Consider the following 7,002-nt stretch of genomic DNA (forward strand, 5'->3'; position numbering starts at 1 on the left):
AGTGTACCTCAGAGTGCTGTGTGTGTGTGTGCATGTGTGTGTGTGTTATTATTATTATTATTATTATTATTTCATAATAAATTACTCTACGTTTATGCTAGCTCACTACATTATCAACCCATTCATCATTAGTAATCTCTCTCTCTCACACACACACACACACACACACACACACACACACACACACACACACACACAAAGACAGAATAATAATGACTCTGTTTCATACATTGCAGTACATGCGATTATTGTAGATGTAAGCTTAACATCATACACAAAAGGGAATCATCAGCCGAGAACAGGAATCAGAGGACACAGGAGACATTGAGGACAATTGAAGAATGGAAAAATGTTACCTAGTCTTCATCTGTCCAGTTTTAATGAGCCTGTGACTACTGTATCCTCAGGTTCCTGTTCTTGGCTGAAAGGAGTGAAACCTGATAATATATTTTGTTGTTGTAGCCCATCTGCCTTGGATTTGACACAGTGTGCATTATATATATATATATATATATATATATATATATATATATATATATATATATATATATATATAATCCTCATAAGACTTTTTTTTAATCTTAATAAGACCTTATTTGCTTTTCAGTCACACACAATGCTGAAGAATTTCTCAACAAGCTATCGACAAGTAAAATGCAAGCAGAGACTTCACTGAGTTTTTATTCAGCTCTGGATTAGCTTCGAATTGATGTTACATTCCTCAAATCTGCCTTGGCCCCAATAAATCGATATCATTCCCAGCTTTGGTAATTACTCTTTTGGCTCATTAGAGAGTGAGGTTTTGATGCAAACTCTCTGGGGTTTAGTGAAGAAAAGCCGCTGTGCAGTTAGCCAAAGTATTTACACATTCCTTTCCTTTAATTAAAGGGCAATAAACCAAACAGGTTTTTCTTTTTTACTTTGTATCTCACAAATGGTTTCCAGAAATTCCACAAGGATATATGATGCTTTTCAGGGTGGGGAGGAAAGTCAAAATTTATGCAAACACGCAAACAAATACACCTAAAGCTATCCTCAGCATTGGTGCTCTTAGTTGTACTTTTAGCCGGTTTTCATTTATTTGGTCATGACACACAGAGATTTGCTTTTTTTTGTTCTCCTCCATCTCTTTTTCATGTTTACACCTATCCTATTCTTATTTAACCTGATTGCATATAATGTGTCAGTCCCACAGTCTGACTGTGTGTGTATTGGAATGAATATGGTAAAGATCAGTGTCAGTACACACACACACACACACACACACACACACACACCTGAAAACCAGAGGGATGGTGAGATTTCATGCCACTTGACCTCTGTCAAGATGAGACAGTGAGCAGAAAATGGAATGCTATACAGTATCTCATTCTAAGGAACAAAATGGAAATGTTTTGATAGTTCACTTAAGTTTCCTTGCCATGGGCTGTATTTTATATATGGTGATGTTGGATAGTTTAGATTTATGCTTAATGATGATGTTAAACACCTTTTATCACTGCCTTGGATAACCACCTAATGTTTCAGTCAATTTTAACAGCTTACAAAGATATGTAATGAGGTTCTTCCACTTTATCCTGAAGAAATGAGCTGTAATTATAACTGGGAATGTATAGTATGTGTGTATATACAGTACTAGTCAAAAGTTTGGACACACATTCTCATTCCTAGGTTTTATTATTTTCTACATTGTAGAACAATACTGAATACATCAAAACTATGAAATAAAACATGGAGCATATATGGAATTATGTGCTAAATAAAAAATGTGTTCAAAAAACACAAAATATGTTTCATATTTTAGATTCCTCAAAGTAGCCACCATTTACCTTGATGACACTTTGCACACTACTGGCATTATCTTAACCAGCTTCGTGAGGTAGTTACCTGGAATGCTTTTCAGTTAACAGGTGTGCTGTGTCAAAAGTTAATTAGTGCAAATTTCTTGCCTTTTTAATGCGTTTAAGATCAAACAGTAAATAAATAATAAAAATACAGCAAATAGCCCTATTCCACAACTGTAGCAATCCGTATGATGTCAAGAACTGCTCAACTAAGTAAAGAGAAACGACATCCATCATTACTTTCAGACATGAAATGACTTTTCATTAATAAAAATAAAGAAAAACATTGAAATAGATAGTGTGTCCAAACTTTTGACTGGTACTGTATACATAAAGCATTTCACTACAGTGTTGTAAGTTACTGCACATTTGAATGCCATAACATTTGTTTTAGCTTAAATTGGGAGAGTTTAATGCTCTTCTAAAAAATGTCCAAAGTTAGACAAAGGTGGAAAGTAGGTGACTTTGCCTGGCCTGGATTTTTTAACCATAAGTTAAACGTGTACAGCAGAAAGCAAGGGGGTGGTTTCAATCATGAGCCCCTGGAGACTCACCTCTTTTCTATGACATATTTCTGTGTTTACATGGCTTATTTCACTTCCATCTCTTTCTCTTATCAGATGTTTACAGACTGTTGTAAAGAGAAAAGAGGATGTCTCACAGTGGTAAACATGGCCTTGTCCCAACTTTTTTGAGATGTGGTGTTGTCATGAAATTTAAAATCACCTAATTTTTCTCTTTAAATGATACATTTTCTCAGTTTAAACATTTGATATGTCATCTATGACAATTCTGAATAAAATATGGAATTTTGAAACTTCCACATCATTGCATTCCGTTTTTATTTACAATTTGTACTTTGTCCCAACTTTTTTGGAATCGGGGTTGTACTTATATATGTGTGTGTGTGTGTGTTATTCCAGTGATTTACATGTGGAGGTAATGGATTGTACTTTGCTTCTTAAGTCATGAGAGTGACTTTTGAATGGAAATAGAGCTTCATTTATCATTCATTCATCTTAGCAACGTCTTGGCAGATCCGCACCCTGTCCTGGACAGTCCGAGGAAACCAGATAACCCAGAGGAAACCCATATAAATAAAATTACAACTCTGCAAAGAGAGTAATCTGAGCTAAGGATAGAACCAGGGACCATGGAGTTGTGAGACAGCAGTGATACCTTCTGCACTATCATTCCATGTTGTTGAGCATAAATTTCAGTGGGGCAGGACAACATTAAAAGTCAAGTGGTCGTTACATTTGAATAGGCTACTGTCTACTGAGTTTGAGAGACAACACACACTCATCCTGCATACATTCTAGCAGGTTGTTTTGACAGGGTTTAGATACAACCTTCTGAACTGTGTATGAGGTAATGTTATTAATGAGAGTTTACAGGTTTAAGCAAAATTTCCAGATTTTTCACACAACAGACCTAACATTTGTCCCAAAAATGGGAATTGGAATTTTTGTTTGTTTGTGTCATGAATCCTCTCAATTGTTCATGTTTTATTTTGTGCCTCTTTGTTTATATAGCCATGTGTGTGTGTGTTTTGTAATGATTTGAGTCTTGTCTCCACCCCTGTCTTGTCACTGATTTATTTTTCTAATGATTAGGTGCTCCAGTTTCCTTTCACAGTTCTAAGACATGCAGATTTGGTCACCTGGCTGCTCTAAATTGCCCATAGGTGTGAATGTGTTCATCTCTGCATTAGCCCTGCGATACTTTGGCAACCTGCCCAGGGTGTACCCCACCCCTTGCCTAAAGTCAGCTGGGATTGAGTCTAACTTCCTCCATGACCCTGATGGATAAGCGGTATAGATAATGGATGGATGGATGGATGGATGATTGTTCTCACCTTTTTTCAGTTCCTCCTTTCATGAATTCATTAATTTACCTATTTAAGACCCAGTGTTTCATTGTTTTAATGTGAAGTCTCATTGTGCATTTTGTTCCATTAAGTTTGTCTGCTACAACGTCAAATCAGAAAAAGTTGTGACAGTATGCTGAAATTTAAATTAAAACTGAAACCAATGATTTGTAAATAATCTTTGGCTTGTAATTCACTCAAAACACTACAACAGCACATATTTGATGTTTTACCTCATGAATGTTTCTGGTTTTTTTTTTTCAAAATAAAACACTTTTTAAAAAAAAGTTGGGACGGTAAAGCAATTATCACTTTATAATGTTGCCATTCCTTCCACAACACTTAAAAGATGTTTAGGGACTGAAGACACCAAGTGATGAAACATTTCAGGTGTCATTTTGTCCCATTCTTCCTGAAAGCAGGTCTTAAGGTGTGCAACAGTACAGAGTCATCAGTGACATAGTTTTGTTTCAAAATTCACCACACATTCTCTTTTGGGTACAGAGGGGATGGCACCCTCTTCTTCCACATTCATGCCTTTGTAATGTGTGCAGAATGTGGTTTTGCACTGTCTTATTGAAATACCCCTAGAAAAGATGTTGTCTTGAAGGCAGTAAACGTTGCTCCAAAATCTTGATGTACTTTTCTGCATTAATGCTGCCATCTCAGACCCAGGTTTTTGGACTTCTTGCTGCTAAGAGTCTGGATGGTCCTTTTTGCATTTGGTCCGGAGCACACAGCATCCATTTCTTCCAAAAAAGGCCTGGAATACTGACAATACATGTTTCCTCTGTGTGATGGTCCATCCCAGATGTCTCCAAGCCCACAGAAGTCAACAGTGCCTCTGGACACAGTTAAAATAAGGCTTCCTTTTTGCACAGTAAAGTTTTAATTGCCATTTGTGGATTGTAGTGCTTAACAAAGGTTTGCCAAAATAATCCTGAGCTCATGTGGCTAAATCAGCTATGATGATGATGATGATGATGATTAATTAAATGACAGTTCTTGATGCAGTGACATCTGAAGGATCAAAGATCACAGGTGTTCCAGCTTAGGTTGCGCCCTTGCCCTATATGCACCAAAATTCCTCCAGGTTCCTTGAATCATTTAATGATATTATGTACCGTAGACAGTGAAATATCCAAATCCCTTCCTATCTTTCTTTGAGGAACATTGTTTTTAAACATTTCAATAATTTTCTCATGCATTTGTTGCCAAACTGGAGATCCTCAGCTCATCTTTGCTACTCAAAGACTAGGCCTTTCCAAGATACTGATTGTAACCAATCATGACTACAATCACCTGTTGAGATCACCTGTTTCAAATCACATCATTATTTAATTGTTTTACCTCATTACTAGCCCTAAATTTCCCCTGTCCCAACTTTTTTTGGAATGTGTTACAGGCCTGAAACACAGGAATGGATGTATATTAACAAATTAAATGAAGTTGACCAAACAAAGCATGAAATATCTTGGGTTCATACTGTCTGCAATGAAATACAAGTCAAAGTAAATTTAGAAACCACTGCTTTCTTTTTTTTAAATTTACATTTTCCATAGCTTCCAAACTTTTTCTCATTTGGTGCTCCATTCAGTGCTCTGTGGTTTCTGCCATTGACCTCTTGTTCATTTGTTTTTCTGAGTATGGATTATCTTTCTTTGTTTCTGTCTGCTTGTGGACTGTGACTAGGATTATGCCTAATAAAACAAATGTTCAGTTCATGCACTTGTATCCTGCTTCTCACTGCATGTTTAATTTGATTTAATTCCATTCATTCATTCATTCATTCATTCATTCATATACAACAAGATCTTGGTGGCCGTATTTTTAAATTATCCTGGTTTGGTGTAATTGCGAAATCTGGCAACCCTGTCATTAACTGTTCTGTCTGCTGCTCCTCTTCCACTGAAAATGTTCAGAGCAAGCAGGGTGCAGCATGATTCTTGCCCCAGTGGTGCTCTATTAGCATTTCTTGCAGTTCCCATTTTTGACCTTCCTGATCCATCCTGGTGCCCTGTGTCTGGTTGGAGTCTCATCGCATCGCTCCTGTGGAGGACGGCCTCATGTGGACAGTTGAAAGTCACACTTGGAGGACGCTCTGGACACTTACAGTAATGCTTTTATGGCTGAGGACTACAGTTGACTTGCTAACTTTAGGACTGCAGTTGTCATGAACAGTTTAGCACTCAAGTTTCCATCAATGAAGATTTTATAACATCATCGAAACTGACTTCATGTTAAAACTGTTAATGTTATAGTCATGTTGTCTGTTGTTGTCCAAATGAGGATGGGTTCCCTTTTGAGTCTGGTTCCTCACGAGGTTTCTTCCTCATGTCATCTGAGGGAGTTTTTCCTTGCCACCATCGCCACAGGCTTGCTCACTGGGGATAGATTAGGGATAAAACTAGCTCGTTTTAAGTCGCTCAAATTCTGTAAAGCTGCTTTGCGACAATGTTTATTGTTAAAAGCGCTATACAAATAAACTTAACTTGACTTGACCACTAGGTGCAACAGTAATGAAGCAGCAAGCTTACTGCCTTATGATTGCACAATATCTAGAAAGGTCAACAGAACATTGACTTCTGTCTTGCATATCGCAATGTTTTTAAATCAGTGGTGACGCAAAAGAGGTACTTAGTATTTCAGCAGAAATTAAAACTGTATAAAGTAGTGAATGAAGATTTTATGAAGATTAACATTAGCTGTATAGCTGATATAAATATTCTGCTTCACCTGCCCCTATAGACAAGCCACCACTTATTGCAATACAAATAATAGATGATGATAATCATTGTAAATTGCATTATGAAGCTGCTAAAATGTAATTAAGAGCTGGTACAGATACAGATACCCTAATCTCTCTCTGGCAGCTTTGAGATCTCATTAATGTAGAGGGACCTGCTGTGATTAGCTGAGTGTGAGTGGAACATTTCTCCATGCTACTGGCTTTGTGACAGTGTGGGAATTCAGGGGACCTCAGGAATCCCACCGAGCATGTGCCAACCTCAACAGAGCCGAGCCGCCACACATGTTGCCTGGCAACAGGAGTGTGTGGTATATTATGTTGTTCTAACACATCGGGTTTTTTTTGTTGTTGTTGTTTTGTGTGTGTGTGTGTGTGTGTGTGTGTGTGTACACCGCGAGTTAGCCTAGTGGTTAGCATGTCTGCATCTCGATCAGGAGGGTCATACCAAAGACCATCATAAAAATGGTACCTACTACCATCTGGCAAGGCATGCTGCAATACAGATACAAGTGGGGAAGTCAAACTCACAGTTACCAGAG

Source organism: Neoarius graeffei, chromosome 28 (genome assembly GCF_027579695.1).
Source record: "Neoarius graeffei isolate fNeoGra1 chromosome 28, fNeoGra1.pri, whole genome shotgun sequence".
In the NCBI taxonomy this organism is placed as follows: Eukaryota; Metazoa; Chordata; class Actinopteri; order Siluriformes; family Ariidae; genus Neoarius; species Neoarius graeffei.